The sequence below is a fragment of the Saimiri boliviensis genome, assembly GCF_048565385.1.
Source record: "Saimiri boliviensis isolate mSaiBol1 chromosome 19 unlocalized genomic scaffold, mSaiBol1.pri SUPER_19_unloc_3, whole genome shotgun sequence".
In the NCBI taxonomy this organism is placed as follows: Eukaryota; Metazoa; Chordata; class Mammalia; order Primates; family Cebidae; genus Saimiri; species Saimiri boliviensis.
The window spans coordinates 95,589-114,782 of NW_027412504.1; the positions used below are offsets into that span (position 1 = coordinate 95,589).

A 19,194-nucleotide genomic window follows, 5' to 3' on the forward strand; every position below is an offset into this window, starting at 1 on the left:
TTAATCATAAAATTGTTACAGATTTAACAGAGGGTTAAAAATCTTATTTTTTTAGGATGAAGGAAGAAGAGAACAATTTAGAACAGGGGGTTCAGACTTCATCAGGTAACTTTCACAGGGCAGGGTAATATGAACAACATGAAGCTTTGAGGAAAGTGTAACACATTAAATGCTTCGTAATTTGAACTGAGGTTTCTCCTAAATAGTTTACATTTATTTATCTATAATATTACTTTTGTTTTCCTTTAAAAAAAATCTAGGAAGGTAGCTATGACAATTTTACATGTGTGGAAACTGTGGCCTGATTAGGAGTTCATCAGTATGCCCAGGGTCACACAGCGAGGAGAAGGCAGAATGGGGTTTTGAATCGAGTTACGACTGACCAGACAGAATGTACTTTAAAAAATTGTTCCTCAAAACCCTTTCATGAAGATTACGTGGACTAATATTTAACAGGTGGGCATCAAGTAAGGAAAACTAGCATTGCTGGATGATTTCTACACTAAAACTATGCTAATATGGTAGAATATACACTGATCTAGTATAGGCACTTTGGGAGGCTGAGACGGGCGGATTGCCTGAGCTCAGCCTGGGCAAGATGGTGAAACCCCGTCCCTACTAAAATATAAAAAATCAGTTGGGCTGGTGGTCGGGTCTGCAATCCCAGCTACCCAGGAGGCTGAGGCATGACAATTGCTTGAACTCGCTTGAGTTTGGGAGGCGGAGGTTGCAGTGAGCCAAGATCGGGCCACTGCACCCCCAACCTGGACAACAAAGCCAAACTTTGTCTCAAATAAATAAATAAATAATAAACCATAGGGAAACTCCCGTCGCCAGAGAACTGCTCGGGGTCCCGAGTGTGGGCAGCACAGGGAGGTGCCGCGCTCCTGCAAGGGCTGCACAGTCCACAGTGGCGCAGAGCGCAGGGAGTCGTGGATGCTGCCATCGACTGAGAGCCGGCGGGGGTACGGGGGACAGGATCTCCGATGCCTCCGGGTGCCCTCAGTACTGGGCAGAAGCTCCTCCTGGCTGAGATTCAGCTGGGGGTGGGGAGCCAGCAGCCTCTAGGCCCAGGCTCCCTCCAGAGGCAGCCTGGCAGCGGATCCGGAACCTGGCTTCCGCCTGCGGCGTCCAGATGCGGAAAGCAGGGAGCCTGAACCCAAAACTGCGATCAGAGAATCGAGGACTGTGTATGAGGAGTTTCTCTCGCGTCCTGAGTGTTCTCCTGTAGAAAAAGTGGAGGTGCGGCGAGCTCACACACAAGATGCTCTCAGGAGACCCGGAGTTCCCTTTGTGCCTGTGAAAGGAAAATTTCTTGAGCCCCCCAAATCACTCAGTTAAACTTTAGCTGGGAATTGCTTAGGGCAAACCTGCCTCCCATTCTATTTAAAGTCACTCGTCTGCTCGCTGAAATAGATGCGTATCTGATTTGCCTCCTTTGGAAGGGTATTGGTGCTGAGCAGCTCCAAGGCGTGGGGCAGGGAACCGTTCAGGACGGAGGGCAGATGCAGGCCAGGGCGGCGTCCAGGAGCGGCCAGGCAGGTGCTGCTGTGTGGTCCGCGGCACCGGGGGCAGTGGGGGCGTGGGTACCTCCAGCTCATGCTTGCGTTTCTCCAGGGCGCTCTCAGGCACAGGGTCTCCAGGGGACACCGCTGAGAGCGGTCTGTCAGAGCGTCCAGAAGGCATGTTGGGCATACAGCATCTGTTGGGGGAAGGCTTGCACCTGCCACACCAAAGGCTCCGTCTGTGACTGTGACTGTGGCAGGAGCTGCGGTGGTGCGCTCCGAGCAACTGGAGGCTGCCGGGACTCTGGCAGCGGTCAGTGGTGCTGTGGGTGACGTATCTGCTGCGGCTGCTGGGGCGGGACCTGGGAGGCGGCAGGCTGCAGCTACTGCATTGGTGGCTCTGTATTGACACTGGGCCCGCAAAGCCTGCTGCTGCTGCTGCTGCTCCTGTTGCTGCTGTAGCCGCAGCTGTGCCCTGTGCTCCTGCAGCAGCATGAGACTGCTGCTGTGTCTGTTGCTGGTTTTGACGATTCACTGTAATTGGACGCTGCTGCTGTCGCAGCACCTGCACCGCTGCCTGGAACTGCTGCTGCTGCGCATCACTCTGCTGAGCCTGGAACCGCTGCGGCTGTAGCGCCGCCTACTGGACGCAACGTTGCTGCTGCTGTGCCACCCATGGAGTGGCAGCCGGGTCTGAAGACCTGCCTTAGGCACCACAGTCATGCCGAGGGGCCTCCCCGAGGTTCCCCGGGCAGCTTCCCGAGAGGAGCATCGGCTGCCCAACAGCGCCAAGGCCGCCCACCGGCTGTCCCGTCCGGGGAGGCCAATTCCCGTGGCTCCTGCAGCCGGCCAGCGTGGCAGGCTCTGGCGAGCGTTCCTAGGATCACTGACGGAAACTTGAGGTTTCTTGTCAGGAATGTCTGGAAAATACATGACGAGCCTCACCACGAGAGAACAGTATCGGTCCCGGGTTTTGGCCTTCGGGGACACATGGCTCTGCATTTCCTTGCTGGATGTGCTGCAGGCCATGCCAGCTTTCCTCCTGGCATCCTCGGTTCTACTGACCAGCTCCTGCTGGTCGGACATGTATGTACCAGACTTTCTTTATCCATCCAACCAATGATGGACACAGGTCAATCCTTAATCTGGGTTACTGTGAATAGTGCTGCAGTGAACATGGGAGTACAGATGTCTTCAATGTACCGATTTCCTTTACTTGGGGTATATACCCAGCCGTGGGATTGCTGGATCCCACTGTTTTTACATTGTTGAGGAAGCTCCAAACTGTTCTCCATAGTGGTTGCACTAATTATATTCCCACCAACAGTGTACAAGGCTTTCCTTTTCTGCACACCCTCGGTAGCATTCACTATTCCCTAGCGTTTGGGTAAAATCCATTTTAACTAGAGTGAGATGCTATCTCATTGTAGTTTTGCCTTTTTAAAAATATACATAATTAGTGACACTGAGGATATTTTCACATACCCGTTCGCCACTTGTATGTCATCTTTTGGAACATGTCTCTTTAGATCTTTTGCCCATTTTAAATTGGATTGTGGTTTTCTTACTACTGGATTGTTTGAGCACCTTATATATTCTGGTTATTAGTACTTGTCAGATGTGCAGTTTGCAAGTATTTTTTCCCATTCTATGGGTTGTTTCTTCACTTGGTTGTTTCTTTTGCTGCGCAGAAGCCTTTTCACTTTATGTAATGCTATTTGCCTGCTTTAATTTGATTACCTATGCTTTTGAGATCTTACACAAAGAATCTTTATGCAGACCAATGTCGTAGAGCATTTCCCCAGCGTTTTCTTCTGGTAATTTTATAGTGTCAGGTATTAGATTTTAGTCTTTAATCCATTTTTATGTGGTTTTTTATTTGGTGAGAAACTATCTATAATAGTTTCATTTTTTGCCTATGGATACTCCATTTTCCCAGGACCATTTATGTAAGACATGATCCTTTCTCCAATGTATGTTTTTGCACCTTTGTCAATAATGAGTTCACTGTAATTATGCAGATTTATTTTTTGGTTTTCTATTCTGCTCCATCAGTCTATGTGTCTGTTTTTATGCCAGTACCATGCTGTTTTGGTTATTATGGCTTTGTTGTATAACTTGAAGTCAGGCAGTGTGATGCCTCCAACTTTGTTCTTTTTGCTCATGATTTCTTTGGCTATTCTGGGTCTTTTGTTGCTTCACATACATTTTAGAATTATTTTTTCTGTTTCTGTAAAGAACACCATTGGTAGTTTGATAAGGATTGCATTGGCCTTGTAGATTGCACTAGGTACTATGGAAATTTTATTGGTCTTTTGTATTTTTTTGGTCTCAATTTCATTTTTTTCTGTTTTAATTTTTTTTTTTTTTTTTCAGATGAAGTCTTGCTCTGTCACCCAACTTGGAGTGCAATGGCACAATCTCAGCCCACTGTAACCTCTGCCTCCTGGGTTCAAGCAATTCTCCTCCCTCAGCCTCCCAAGTTGCTGGGATTACAGGCTCCAGCCGCCATGCCCAGCTAGTTTTTGTATTTATAGTAGATACTGGGTTTTGCCATATTGGGCAGGCTGGTCTCAAACTTCTGACCTCAGGTGACCTGCCTGCCTCGGCCTCCCAAAGTGCTGAGATTACCAGCATCAGCCACCACGTGTGGCCTCTGCTCTGGTCTTTGTTGCTTTTCTTCTACAAATTTTGGGTTTGTTTTGCTTTTGCTTTGCTATTTCTCTAAGATGCAACATTAGGTTGTTTATTGGAAGTTTTTCTACTTTTTTATGTAGGTGTTTATTACAAATAAACTTCCCCCTTCATACTGCTTTTGTCATATCCCACAGAAAAACATATTTAATGTAATTTCATGTTTTAAAAAAATGTTTTGTGTCCTACCATACGGTCAATCTTTGAGACTGTTGTATGTGCTGGGGAGAAAGATGTGTATTCTGAAGCTGTTGGGCAAAATATTCTGTAAATATGTATTAGGTTCATTTAGTCTATGGTGTAGACTAAGTCTGATGCTTCTTTGTTGATTTTTTATTTAGATAATCTGTTCAGTGCTGAAAGTGGGTGCTAAAGTTCCAGCTATTATTTTATTGGGGTTTGTCTCTCTAATAATGTTTGCTTTATATATCTGAGTGCTCCAATGCTGGGTACATATATATTTATAATAGTTATATTCTCTTAAAGAATTGATGATTATATAATAAACTTTATTGCCTCTTTTTACAGTTTTTGTCTTGAAATCTACTTTGTCTCCTATAAGTGTAGCTCCTCCTGCTCTTTCTTGGTTTCCATTTGCATGGAATAGCTTTTCCAATCCCTTTATTTTCAATCTCGATGTGTCTTTATAGGTGAAGTGCGTTTCTTGTAGGAAGCCTATAGTTGGCTCTTACTTGTTAATTTGTTCAGCTACCCTTTTTTAGAAGATTGTTTAGGAACAGCAAGAAGATTGTTAAAAATATGTACATGTTTGGCTGGGTGCAGTTGCTCAAGCTTCTAATCCCAGAACTTTGGGAGGCTGAGGTTGGCAGACCATGAGGTCAGTAGACTGAGACCATCCTAGCTAACACGGTGAAACCTAGTCTCCACTAAAAATACAACAAAATTAACTGGGCATGTTGACACATGTCTGTAGTCCCATGTGTCAACTGGAGTCCCTCTGGAGGCTGAGGCAGGAGAATCGCTTGAACCCAGGAAGCAGAGGTTGCAGTGAGCCAAGATCTGGCCACCGCACTCCAGCATGGGTGACAGAGCAAGACTGTCTCAAAAAAATGCATGTACAGCTGCTTTTTCTTCCTGCAAATATTTTTTATCTGAGATTAGTTGAATCCATGGGTATGAAACCCATGGATATGAAGATTCAATTGTGATTCAAATGGGAAAATGAGACGAGAGTCCTCATGGTATTATTGTTAAACAAGCAGTGCTCTCAATCATTCCCAATTACTTAGACAAGCTTAAATCCTGGGAAGAGGGTCAATGTGGGGATGCATTCTGAGTCACTTATATAAGCTGATTAATGAAGAAGCACATTCTGAATCTCTTCCTGTCTCTGTCATTCTATGTCTCTCAAAGATTCCATGATGATAATATACGAAAGACACTTAGTATCTACGCTATTATTCTATACTCCCTGCCTCCAAACTCACCTGTGAAGTTTTCTTAGACAACTATGAATAGGTTTTATCTAAGATTGATTAATCAATCAAAGTGGACTTCAACTGTCAACTCCCAAAATTATCATTCATTGAATTAGTCCTTTTAGCTTTAACATCAAAACTCTTCCTTTCAATAAATTAAATGTAAATAATGTCTTAATTTAGAAACTTTTCCATAGTCAATTCAGATGATCAGAGAGAACACTTTCACATTCTGAAATAGTATTTAAACTATAATAGCAAGAATTCATAAAGAACTAATAAATTATCTTCTAAAATAACAAAAAAGTGAAGACATGCTTTAGGTTTTCTGTGCTCAACTAGAAAATTCAGAAATGCAGTTAATGGAAGTGTAGCCCCCAGTTCTTCTTCCTTCCTTCCTTCCTTCCTTCCCTCCTTTTTTGTTGCAACCTTACTGCAACCTCCAGCTTTCAGATTTAAGCAATTCTCCTGCCTAAGCCTCCCAATTAGCTGGTATTACAGGCACCCACCACCATGCCAGGATAATTTTTTCATGTTTTCAGCAGAGACGGTTTTCCACCATTTTGGCCAGGCTAGTTTCTAACTCCTGACCTCAAGAGATCTCCCAGCCTCGGCCTCCCAAAGTGCTAGGACTACAAGCATGAGCCAGCACACTAGGCCAGTTAGATCTATTTTTAACAGCTTTCAAGTGTAGTCTGCAAACTGAAAATTGTGAAGAGACAGCAAATAGGACTTTTCCAACAAGAATTTTCAAAGCAATTCAACATTTTTACATTTTACTGTGGTGAACATAATAACCATTACTACATTCCCACATTTCAGTGAACATTTTAGGTATTTGATGGGTTCTATCACTGCATGAAACCCTGGAAAGATATCTTTTCATACCTAAAAAATCCAACAATACAGAAAAAAAAATCAAATAGCAAGGGTACAAAAATGCTGTTACAAATAAAAGACACTTTATCTTGATTTGATGTAAAATCACTAGGACAGCTACTTGTTTGCTTAGAAAAGACCCAAGCATGCTGTCAGGTAAATTTAAAGTATTTTTAAGAGAAAAAGTAAGCATGATGGGTTTACTGTAAATTTGATACTCACAAGACTACTATGAATGGTGTCTTTTTAGAAGCTCTGTCGATAACCAGATTAGAAGTAACTCCTGGTGCTCCAAAGCCCAAAAGCCAGAAATCCAGTGGGTCCTCACTGAAGGAGAGGTCCGTGGATGGGCATCCTTTTAGTGTGTAAGGGCCCACACAGGACCACACCCACTTCCTGAAACTGATTAGATTGCACAGGAAGGGGTAAATTGGCTGATTAGATTTATATAGTACAGAAAACCACACTTGGGGGCTCAAAGCTCAACAGACAAGTTTGGGATGCAAGAAAGTTGACTTTACACAACTTGTTCAAAGAAATATTTTATGTAAAACAATGATTTCATTAAATATGTTTTTATTTTGCACATGCTAACTTTTATTTATTTATTTTTGAGACAGTGTCTCATTCTGTTGCTCTGGTTGGAGTGCAATGGTTGAATCTTGGCTCACTGCAACCTCCCCCTACCTGGTTCAAGTAATTCTTCTGCTGCCTCAGCCTACCAAGTAGCTGAGATTACAGGTGCCCATCATTACACCAGCTAATTTATGTATTTTTAGGAGAGAAAGGATTTAACCATGTTGGTCAGGTTGGTCTGGAACTCCTGACCTCAGTTGATCCTCCCACCTCAGCCTCCCAAAGTGCTGGGATTACAGGCATGAGCCACCGTGCCCAGCCACATGCTAACTTTTAAAATTTTATTTCTTACTGTGAGTTTTAAAATTATAATTGCTTAAGTGCCTAGCCATTATTTAACAGAATATGTCCAAAGATAAAACATTAACTGGGATTACAACACATCTGTACTGTGTAACTCCCTTGTTTAAAAAAGTGTTGGAGGAACTCAATTGTGTTTCATATAATTGTATATATAATGCTTAGTGGAATTAGTTGTATTAAGCTTTTTTTCTTATTTTTACTATTTTATGACCATTTCATAATGATTGTTTTATATAAAAATAAAATCTTTTTTCAATTCATACACCTTTTTGAATAATTTCACTACAGATACTTTACATATATGTACACAAATATCTAAAGCAATGTATGTATTCATATTTTTAAAATTATATAATAGTTATTTACAGAATAATAATCATTATTGTTACCTTTTTTTGAGACGGAGTCTCCCTCTGTCACCCAGGCTGGAGTGCAATGGCATGATCTCAGCTCACTGTAACTTCTGCCTACCAGATTCAAGCAATTCTCCTGCCTCAGCCTCCCAAGCGGCTGGGGTTACAGGTGTCTGCCACCATTCCTGGCTAAGTTTTGTAATTTTAGTAGAGATGGGGGTTTCACCATGTTGGCCAAGCTGGTCTCAAATTGCTGACCTCCGGTGATCTATCTGCCTCCAACTCCCAAAGTGCTGGAATTTCAGGCCTTAGCCAAGGCACCCAGATGCTATTTACAGAATAATTACATGCATAATTATCTTTAATAGTGTATAAAAGATATTTTTAACACAGTCGCCATACTAGCAGATTTTGTTGTTGTTTACCATGATTTAATAAATCACCAATGTTTACACATACTTGTATTAACAGATTATCTAAAGTTTGCGGATTTCGGTCATTTCTATAAACTAAAAATTAACAAACCTTGCTAGAAACTGAAAAAGTAAAAATCTAAATAAAAGTCACCATTTACATATTAACAGACATTAAAACAATTATAAACCTTATAAAAGCATGTCCTAGTAAAAGATGCAGTGGCTGTCTTTTTAATCAATCCATGGCATTGCAAATTAGTATGTTTTCTGAGGTGTCATTTGATCAGCATTATGCTTCAAAAGATAGATCCAAAAAAGTTAGAAAAGGTAATCATAGATACATATATGCAGAGTCTTCCATAAATGTTGTTTTTTGAAAACTGCTTCAAACACTTCTTAAAATGTTGTATATTATCTACCTAAGTGTAGAGAAGAAAGGCTTTCTACTACTCTCACTTTTCAGGAAAAATTCAATGCTGTGTTGTGTAGAATGCCCTGAATTAGACAGAAATAAACAATGAGCACTTATGAGATGCATAAAAAAGAATGAGCAATAATTGCAAACTTTAGTGCTAGAGGCTGAAAAAGTTACCATCTATTATACTACAACTGTGTCATCACGCAGAATAGGTAAGAGAGAAAAAGCAGTATTTCATTACCTAACTAAAATATACTGTCATTCAAATGAAAACATCAGACATTTATTAATTACAAATTATATGCTACAAGCTGTTCTAAGTACTAGCTTACTTAATTCTTACAGCAACCCCATGAGATAAATAACATTTCATACTCATTTAAAGATTAATAAATGTAAGAACAGGAAACTTTAATAATTTGAATAGTTATATTCAAATTAAGTAGGGTTTGAACACAGGCAGTCTGTCTCTGAAAACTGTTTTTCTCTCAGTGATATTAAATATGTTGCCAAAGTATGTTCCTAAGCCTCAGAACTGCATACAATATTTTGCGGGAAATGCTTCTTGCATGCTGGCAGAATTGATTGGAAGTTTACACAGCTTTCAAGTATTGTGCAGGTTTTGGTGCATTTTATAGAATAATAATATTCACCTTGTCCCACATCTATAACACTGTCCAACTCTCTATCAATGACATCACAAAAAAGTCTGTTGGCATGCTCAGCCAAACCCCATAACAAAGGCATTGTGCAATTCCTACAATGCAGTGTAGCTCGTCTGTTCAAAGCCCAGAATGTCTCAGAGGATCTCGTGTGTGCACTTCTCTGGTTACTCACAAAATGAGTGTCTACTATGGACTCTCCATATTGGTAGGGATTGGAGCCAAAATAGTAACAAACCTACATGTTCTGCACATGAGTCCTGAAAATTAAATTTTTTAAAAAATTTAAAAAATGAAAACTCAATCCTTAAGGAGCTCATGGTCTAGTAGGTGATACAAAGGAAGGGACAGTCATCCTGAAAGTCTTCCTAAGAGAAGTAACACCTAAACTGAAATCCAACAGATGAGGGTAGTCTTATCTTTTCTGAGGGTAAAGTTTACATGACAGCAGTTGCCATGAGAAAAGATTTTAGGACCTGGAATAGTGGCTCATGCCTATAATTCCAGCACTTTGGGAGGCCTGGATAGATAGACTAGTCAAGCCGAGAAGTTCAAGACCAGCCTGGGCAACCTGGTGAAACTCCATCTCCACAAAACACACACATACACACACACACACACACACACAAATTAGACAGGCATGATGGTGCACACCTGTAATCTCACCTACTTGGGAGTCTTAAATTGGATGATTGCCTGAGCCCAGATGACAGAGGTTGCACTGAGCTGGGGTTGTGCCACTGACTCTAGTCTGGGCGACAGAGTCAGACTGTTTTTCACACACACACACACACACACACACACACACACATTTGTTCTGTTCTCTTGCTGGGTTGAAGCCCTTCTATTTCATCTAGGCCCGAATGCTTTCTGAAATACAAATGTGCCTATCTTCCTACCTGCTTAACCTTATTACGGGATTTTGATAAACTACGAGAAAGTAGTTACACTCCTCTGGATGTCTTCCAAAACTTATTTGAAGTATTTGATGCTCAATGTATAAATTGTTCTTCCCTCAAATCCCTTGGATTTTATTTTATTTATTTATTTTTTGAGGCAGAGTTTCGCTCCTTACCCAGGCTGGAGTGCAATGGTGCGATCTTGGCTCACCGCAACCTCCGCTTCCTGGGTTCAGGCAATTCTCCTGCCTCAGCCTCCTGAGTAGCTGGGATTACAGGCACGCGCCACCATGCCCAGCTAATTTTTTGTATTTTTAGTAGAGACGGGGTTTCATCATGTTGACCACGATGGTCTCAATCTCTTGACCTCATGATCTACCCACCTCGGCCTCCCAAAGTGCTGGGATTACAGGCGTGAGCCACTGCGCCCCTTGGATTTTAATAAGAGTGAGTTATTTATATTTCTTTAACTTGCCACAATCAACCATACTTCTATTATTTTTATGTAATATGATTACCCTGTTAGTAGAAATATAAATGAAATCACTTTAAAACAGTAAGTGGCATTGCTCAGTAGAATTGACAATCCACAAATTTTATAACCCAGATATTCCACCTATCGGAAGATGCTGTCAGGAAAGAGAATCTCTTGATTATTTGCATGAGCAGACATGCTCACAGAACCAAAATACAAAAATAAATCCAATGTACAACAGCAAAAAATGAATAAATTTATTATGCACCAGTTATCCAAACTTGGGTTATCCACTACAAACTCGCTCTTGATTTTTTACATAAATAGATCTAGACCCTTTAAATATATATATATATATATATATATATATATATATATATATATATATAGTCAAGTGTTAAGATGTCAGTCTTTTTGAGTAGAAGACATTGGAGAGAATTCCAAAAACGTGCTTCCAATCTGCTTTGGAAATGACATCTCCGGTATCTGGCCCAGATGGTATGCAGGGGTACACCAGTTCCCAGATTCTGTAGTTAAGGCTGCTGCTATAGCACTCACTTCTTCAAGTTCATGGTGACCAGGAGACCTCAGCAGCCAAGAGCTTCTTCTGATACTGGCCTTTTTTCAAATTTGCAGTGGAGCACCTCAGAGATGACATTTCTACCTAAACAGCTTTACAAGTGGCCCAGAAGGCAAGTTTCCAGGGAGTCCTGAAGTGTGGATTGAAACCAAGTTTTTTTTTTTTTTTTTTTTTTTTTTCCTTTGTAAGCGGTGTATTTTAAATAACTTTCAAGATACACATATTTTTTTCCTTTAAAAAAGTCTGCTGTAGCAGTTTTGTTCTTGAATTTTGCTGGTCATCCTCATGGTCCCGAGCCCCCAAACTCTGGGTTGTGGAGGCAGCCGAGGCGGAGGCTGGGGGGGCCCACACGGCCTGTCCTGGCGGTGCTCGCAGCCCTGGCGGAGCAGCGGGGCCCCATCTTGCCACAGCTCACGCATGGCCAGCATGGGAGCGAAAACGTCCATGTATTTCAAAGCAGTAATAATTTAAAATTATGAAAACCTTTCCGCCACTGAACGCTTAGAAGGTGCGGTCAGACAGCGAGGCCAGGGAGGCCGCGGTGCCCCGGCAGGGGCCGTATGGCGCCTGCCTTCCCCAGCCAGGGGGCCCGTGGGCCGGGCTCGGGTCTCGCCCCGGTACAGGCCGGGCCTGCGGTGCCGACCAGCCAGGAGCGGCGCCGCCGGGGCACACGGTCTGCGAGGGCCACGTGGCGCCGGCCGGGGGTGGGGGGCAGAGGCCCCGCACTTTCCCCGGAGCCTCGGGTCCCCCGGGCGGGGGTGGGTGCGGACCGGGGTGGGTGCCGGCAGACGCGGGCTCAGGGGCTCCTTGCGGCGTTCTCGTTGCCGGGCGAGCCGGAGGCGGAGGAGGACGCGGAGACGCTCAGCCCCGCCAGGCCCGGGGCGTTCGTGGCCGAGTTCTGTCCCGTGAGGCTTTTCCGGCAGCCGGGGCAGCCGCCGTGCTTGGCGGGGACAGCGGCGAGGGCGGGAGAAGGGGCAGGTCGGGGCGGGCGCGCGGGCGGGCACCCCCTGCTCCCGCCAGGGCACCCCGCGGCCTCGCGGACCCGGGGGTGCAGGGCAGCCGCCGCCCGCGCCGGCCCGGCGCACGGTCGTCCTCGCACACGGGCGCTCCCGCCCGGAGCCCGGTGCCCCTCGGGGCCGGGGCGGCGGGCAGGGCCTGGGTCTTCTCCGTCCGCCGGTGGGGGCCGCGTTCTCAGACGGATTGAGCGGCCGCGTGAGGACGGCGTCCGGGCCGCGGGCCGCGGGGTCGGAGGGCGGAGCTCCCCAGGGACCCGGGCCGGGGACGGCGGCGGGCGCGATGTCCGTCGGCGCCGGGCGACCCCCTCCAGCGTGGGGGCGCCTTCGTGTCGGCCGGTGGCCCGCCGCGGGGGGAGGCGGCGCGGGGCCCCGGGGGCGGGTGCCGGGACTCGGGCTCTCGCTCCCCCCGGCGCTCGGGGTCCCTGCCGTCGTCAGCCTGAGCCCCCGGAGGGAGCGTGGGGGTCTCGACGCCGCCGTCAGCGATGCCGAGAGCGAACTGTCTGCGGCCCTGCGGTCCTGAGGTCCTGGTCCACGTTCTCCAAAGGCAGCCGGTTCCAGCGGTTCCAGTCCGTGAGGGCTGCGGAGGGGGCAGAACCATCCTCTGTGCCCCTGGTCTCTTCTGGAAGCTCCTCGATGAAACCAGACTCGCGTCTTGGGCAGATACAATCCGGCAGGCGTGGGACGATCTCCACGGAGCAGCAGTGGCAGAAGCCCCGTCTGGGCTGTGGCGACGCCTCGGCCTACTCTGTGCCACCCACCCCCAGTACTTCAAGTCCAGGAAAGTAGACGTATGAGCCACAAAAGGCTGGATTACCAATAACTACACATTTTCTCTCGCAGTAATAAAGTTCTAGCCCAGACACTTTTTAGAGTGATTGTGCTTAACGAAGAGTAGAGTTGATGAATGAAGATTCTGTGTATTGACTTAAAGGAAAAAATAAGTCCTTTGCTTCCTCTTTTTCAGAAAATTTCTGATGGGTGTTCACCGATTTGTCTCTCTCTTTCTCAAGTCGTTCAGTCTCCAGAGACAGCTTATACATCTCCAGGGCCATTTCCACATCATCTGGGCTTGGCAGGCGCTGCATGAGCTTTCTGCCTGTGAGCACCTGCTCGCAGCCTTCGGACACCGCCCAGCCACATCCGGGCACTTCTGGGTACCAGGTACCAGGTTCTTCCCTCTGAGCAAGTGATACTTTTCGGACTGACCAAAAGTTTTTCATGCGCAGCACCACAGCAACTTTCAACATTCAGTGAGGGCAAGATGTGAGGGGTCTCTTCACTGGCTTCTCAGACTTCACCCTGGAAACAATGGCAATTCCTTATATGTGCTCATCACATATGATTTAGACTTCTCCTTACACTTTACTAGACAATATTTCATTGCTCAAATTCTATTATAATTAATCATTCTTTATATTAACTTTCCTTATCCACATTATTATGTATTTTCTTTGTCTTGATGGTCCATGAATCTTATTTTCATTTGAATAAATGCTATCTATCTATCTGAACACTTAAAAACCTGTGGAAAAAAATCAAGTACCATAAAAATATACATGGCATGATTGCATTTATAAAAAATAGTAAACTACATAAAACAAAAACATAAAACATGTAAATAATATAGCCATGTATGATAAAATCATAAAGAATAACAGGAAATAAACATAACAATTCAAGAAAGTGAAAAAGCACAACTGTCGTGAATACATAGGGGACCCAAAGATATTGAAAATATTATTTTCTTAATATAGCTAGTAGGTTCACAAATGTTCACTTCATTACTATTTTTCTCTACCTTGTGTGTTATATGATAGTGTTTTATATAAAATACTTTTAATAAAAAATTATTTCCTATGCTATACAGTGATTACATTTACTAAAAGTGTAATTTAATTAGTTTCTCAACCATGTGCTGAGCTAGTGATCCTCTGAGCCCTGGGGGGCCAGGCAGGGCGTGAGGCCTCCACCTTGGAGCAGTTGTGCATGTTCCCCAGTGCGCTCTAGGACACACTGATGCTTTCCTATGTGTGAAGTGACATAAACAGATTAGACTTGATTCCCTGATAATGCCAGATGAGGGTTTTACCATATTTACCCATTCCCCTTGGATGTTTTACTGAGTTTGATTCTTCCATTTCAGAATAACCTTGCCTAATTATTATTTTTTTATTTTTAGTCCATAACAAGGAAATAAAAGAACAATATATACACAGATAAATATATGAACACTCACATGACTGTATATAATGTCTAGCTTTATTTCTAATATACTCCTTTAAACTTCACCAATATACCCATCATAAGTCTTTCTGAATGATATACCACAAAAATCTCTATGGATTCTCTAAAGAACCCTCTCAGGCTGCTTCTTTCAAAGCCTCTGCAGCTGCCTGCACTGTGAAGGCTGCAACAGCAGTCTTTCTCTTCACTTCTCCCTTAGTTTTGCAAAGATCCACTTTGGTTTCAATATCAAGCAGAGCATCAGAAATTCCTGAAAATGACTCCCTTGAATACTTGCTGTGGCTGCTTGGAGCATGGATGACATGCCTGTTGATAAAACAGTATGGTCTTTATTAGTTGCCTAAATGTTACAGAAGAGAAACACAAGAGCATGCTACCATTTTAACATTGAATATTTCTAATTTAACAATTTGAACAAGTCACTTGTCAACTGAACTTCCACATTCAATCATCTCTAAAGACTAGTCTGGCCAGGGAAGGTAGTACAAGCCTGTAATCCCAGCCGCTTGGTAGCCAGAGGTGGGCTGATCACAAGGTCAGGGGTGCGAGACTAGCCTGGAAAGCATGATGAAACTCCGACTACTAAAATTACAAAAAGTTAGCCAGGCATGGTGGCGCATGCCTGTAGACCCAGCTACTCAGGAGGAGGGAGAATTGCTTGAACCCGGCAGGCAGAGGTTGCAGTGAGCTGATTATGCCACTGAACTCCAGCCTGACCTATAGAGAGAGATTGTCTCAAAAAAAAAAAAATATGATAGTCTATGAAATACATATTAATTAATTATATTTTCACTTTGAGCAAAAACTTAAAGTGGTAAGTGGTTCAGTGCTACAACAGTAACAATATAGAAAACACAGCAATCATTCTTGATAAGAGTATTTAGTTACAATTTTCCAAATTCTTCAAAATAAATTACACACAGTTTGTATTAGTATTTCACAGAGAAGAAAACTGAGGTCTGAGAAATCAAGTGACTGAAGTATCTGTCTCAAGGCACATTACAAATAAGTCCTGATTTTTTAATGCATTATGATAAGTTATAGCACAACAGTGATCATTAAAGTCTTGTTTGTGATTAGCCAAAATTTTATTTTTTTGTTCTTTTTTAAAAAGTCACACTATCATGTTAGAATATGTGACATAAAACATGAAGAATCATCAGAAACAATTTTTTAATGTTTCACATGACCACGGCAGAAGAATATTTTACAGTAGGAGCTAAGATAGTTCATGCAATAGACCGGGAAGAGAAGAACAAACACTGACGTAAATAAATAAGCTCCAGAGCAGTGGCTCATGCTTTTAATCTCATAAATTTGGGAGGCTGAGGTGGGAGGACTGCTTGAGGCCAGGAGTTGGAGACCATCTTGGGCAACATAGGGACACCCTATCTGGACAAATAAAAGTACAAATGTTAGCTGAGCATTGTGGCACGTGACTAGTCCTAGTGATTTTGGAGCCTGAGGTGGGAAGATTGATTGAGCACAGGTGTTTGAGGCTGCAGTGAGCTAAGATTCCACCACTGACCTCCAGCTTGGGAGACAGTGTGAGAACCTGTAGCTTAAGAACAACAACAAAATAAGCGGGGCAATGGGTAAGTTAAAAATATGCTGCCATTGCCCAGCCAATCAAACTTTCTAAAACATCCTCTTATTCCTGAGCCCAACTCTTTGATAATCCCTGGACAGAAAGACAGAGTCATTTCTGGCTGTCCAATGACCTAACCCCTTCTGCGATACATATAAGATCAACCTGGAGATGGTCAATGTTTGGTAGAAAAAATTGTGATAGTCAAGATGTAGGAGGAAAAGCACCTCTAAATACCAAACATAGAAAAAATACATATATATGTTTATTATATACATTACATATAGAAAGATTTACTGGGTTTTGTGTATACATAAACAAAAATATATTTAAAATAGGAAAGGGGCCAGAATTATACACATAAGAATATAATCCTTTTATGATTTTTCTGATGGAACTAGGGAGATGTTTAATTTCTGCCGTGGCTTTCTTGATCTTTACATTTTCTAAAATAAACATATATTCTTTTAAAATAAGAAACAGAAAGATACTGAAAATAAACATATGCAAAAATTATATTACGTTGCATGAGAATATATTATATTTATCATTTACTACATATATTTTGAAATGTTCTAATGGCTTGCAAGAAATCAACTATGATATTTTTCCACAGGACAAAAAAGAGGAAAATTGATATTGTAAGAGGGAGTCATTTTTTCTTTTCCTACCTATAAAAAAGTCTATCTGGTAACCCTAAAGATCAATAAATGCTCATTACAGAAACATCAGGTGATCATTAATCATTCTCAAAAATATTGGAAAGCAAAATAAAACGAATATAGTTTTAGTTTCATGAAAATGTATTTCCATACACAAAATAAAATTTCAGAACAAAACTGATTTTAATCAGTCATCTATGGGGATTGGGTCCAGGACTTGGATAAATATCGAAATTTGTGCATACTCAAGTCCTGCAGAAAAGACATGCATATATAAAAAGTTGTCCCTCTTCTGTGGAATTAACAGGCTGACGGTGAACAAACCACTCAACAAATCAAATTGATATATCAGTATAATAATCCAGATGGTAGTGAAAATTATTTAATATTTCATCTTTTTGAGTGATTTTCAGAATAATTTAAGTACAGCATTCACAGAGCCAGATAAGATGTTCTAGATCACCTTCCCGTGCCTCAGTGAGGAAATGTAGCTGAGTATGTGGAATCTGAAGCCACATCTAGTCCCCTTGGGCTAACTAGCATAATATAACTCTCACCACATGCTTCATGCCCTTTGACATCCTGATCTTCACATTGTTAAGACAGTGAAGTAGGCAATAATATAAAACAGAAAATAATTCCAAAAATCATGTCTAAGAGTCCAAATGGAATGTATCAGTTCTGCTTTATTTTTTTTGTTGTTTTTAGAAACACATTCATAATTCTCTTACCTTATATTTTTTGTTAGTTTTTTATTAGCTACATCTGAGCTTCTCAGATTCAGGCTCATGTCCTGAGTATCATTCTGTGATGAAAGTTGTAACATAACAAAGCTAAATGAAAAATAACTGTTGAGATTTGTTCCACAGAAATAAAGTCACTCACTTTAGAGCCTTTTTACTGGATTTGTGTCTTTTCTACTTTGTGATATTTTTAGCAAAATCATTTTCTGTATGCAATACTAATATTTAAAAATATAAGTTTGAAAACAAAAAAATAATTTGGCAAGTTATAGCTCACCATCTTTAAAAGTAAAATGTTGGCCATTCACATATGTGGTTCCTTGCTTTCAATACTGTATTGTATTCTGTTTTCTTAAGAGACAGATCTCTCACCAGGCTGGATTGCAGAGGCTTGCTCACACCTCACTACAGCCTCAAACTCCTGGGCTCAAGCAATCCTCCTTTCTCGATTTCCTAAGTACCTGGGATTACAGTGAATAATACTGTATTTTCTATCCACCCTTACTTGCTGATGCAAAATATACAGATAGAAAGGGCTGACTGTATTTATTTTTAATAAATAATGTGCTTAAGTAGACCTGTACAATTCAAGTCACTATTTTTCAAGCATTAAATGTGTATTTTAACATCCTATTATAGGCAAATTAAGAACGATAGCATACATAGGTACCATATTTTTAAGTCTTACGAAATACTATTGTGCTGAGGCTTTTAAAAGCACAGAAACAGCTGCATATGCCAATGGGAAAAATGATAGTGATTATTATTTATGCCAGAATAATAAATAACTGATAACCCCAGATATGCAAATACTGACAAGACTTTCTTCACCTAGGTGTCCTAGTAATCTACTCACATAAGTAATATCAATATTAAAATAAGATAACCTACTAATGTTTAGTAAGATGCCTGACAAATTGTAAGTATTTACCAAATGTTAACTAATAATATTCTTATTTTTAAAGCTAAACCTGTTAGGAACACGCAACATAGCATTTATTTCAGTCTTTCTACAATATTTGGCTGTCTGCTGTGATTTAAACACTTTCACAGAACTCACATTCCAAAAGGAGTGATGGGGTTGCTATTGCCATAAGAGTGATTCAGCATAACTGAAAGTGTGTCAACATGCCCTGAGTAGATGAACTCTGAGTCACTGAATTCAACATACCAATTCCGTCACAACTTAATTAACCAATGAGAAGCAATCATTCCATTAAGAAAGGATTAATTATGTTATTCATTAATTTAGCACTTTCATTTTGTAATTTAGTTTTACTAACAGTTAGCATTTACAACTGGCTGATCATTTTCTATGAGCCAATTATTGTATTGAATATTTACACAATATGTGATTTTTAATCTTCAGAGCAATTCTCCAAGTTGGGCAGGGCAGAAGCCCCATTTCGTAGCTGAGATAAAAAAAAGATCAGGAGTTAAGTAACTTGCCTAAATCAGTACTAGTTTTAGAATGAAATAGGAGGTCCATATTGTTAATTCAGTTGTACCCTGTTGACAAAGGAAAAATATAAATAACTAAAACCCCCATAATTTGAATTTTGGCTATGTTCAATATTTATGAATTTAGTATCATGAACTCACATTTTGTAATAGTATATGGTAAATGAAACACAGAATCCCTGTTAGCAGCTCCCATAAACAGATGAGACAATCAAATGAAA

The 19,194-nt window shown here is 41.8% G+C and overlaps 1 long non-coding RNA gene and 1 pseudogene across 2 annotated transcripts in view; both read right to left on the bottom strand.

Annotated features, from left to right (window-relative positions):
• Positions 1-12,055: 12,055 nt before the first annotated feature.
• LOC141583309 (uncharacterized) lies at positions 12,056-13,009 on the bottom strand (annotated as a pseudogene).
• Positions 13,010-13,019: 10 nt separating this feature from the next.
• LOC141583326 (uncharacterized) overlaps positions 13,020-19,194 on the bottom strand; it is a 42,745-nt gene continuing 36,570 nt past the window's right edge. Inside the window, exon 8 of one of the 2 annotated variants that reach the window (XR_012515997.1) lies at positions 13,020-13,574. This is a non-coding gene — a long non-coding RNA (uncharacterized LOC141583326). Of the gene's footprint in view, positions 13,575-14,344; positions 14,826-19,194 lie in introns of those variants that run through there. The other variant, XR_012515996.1, reaches the window with a different exon arrangement.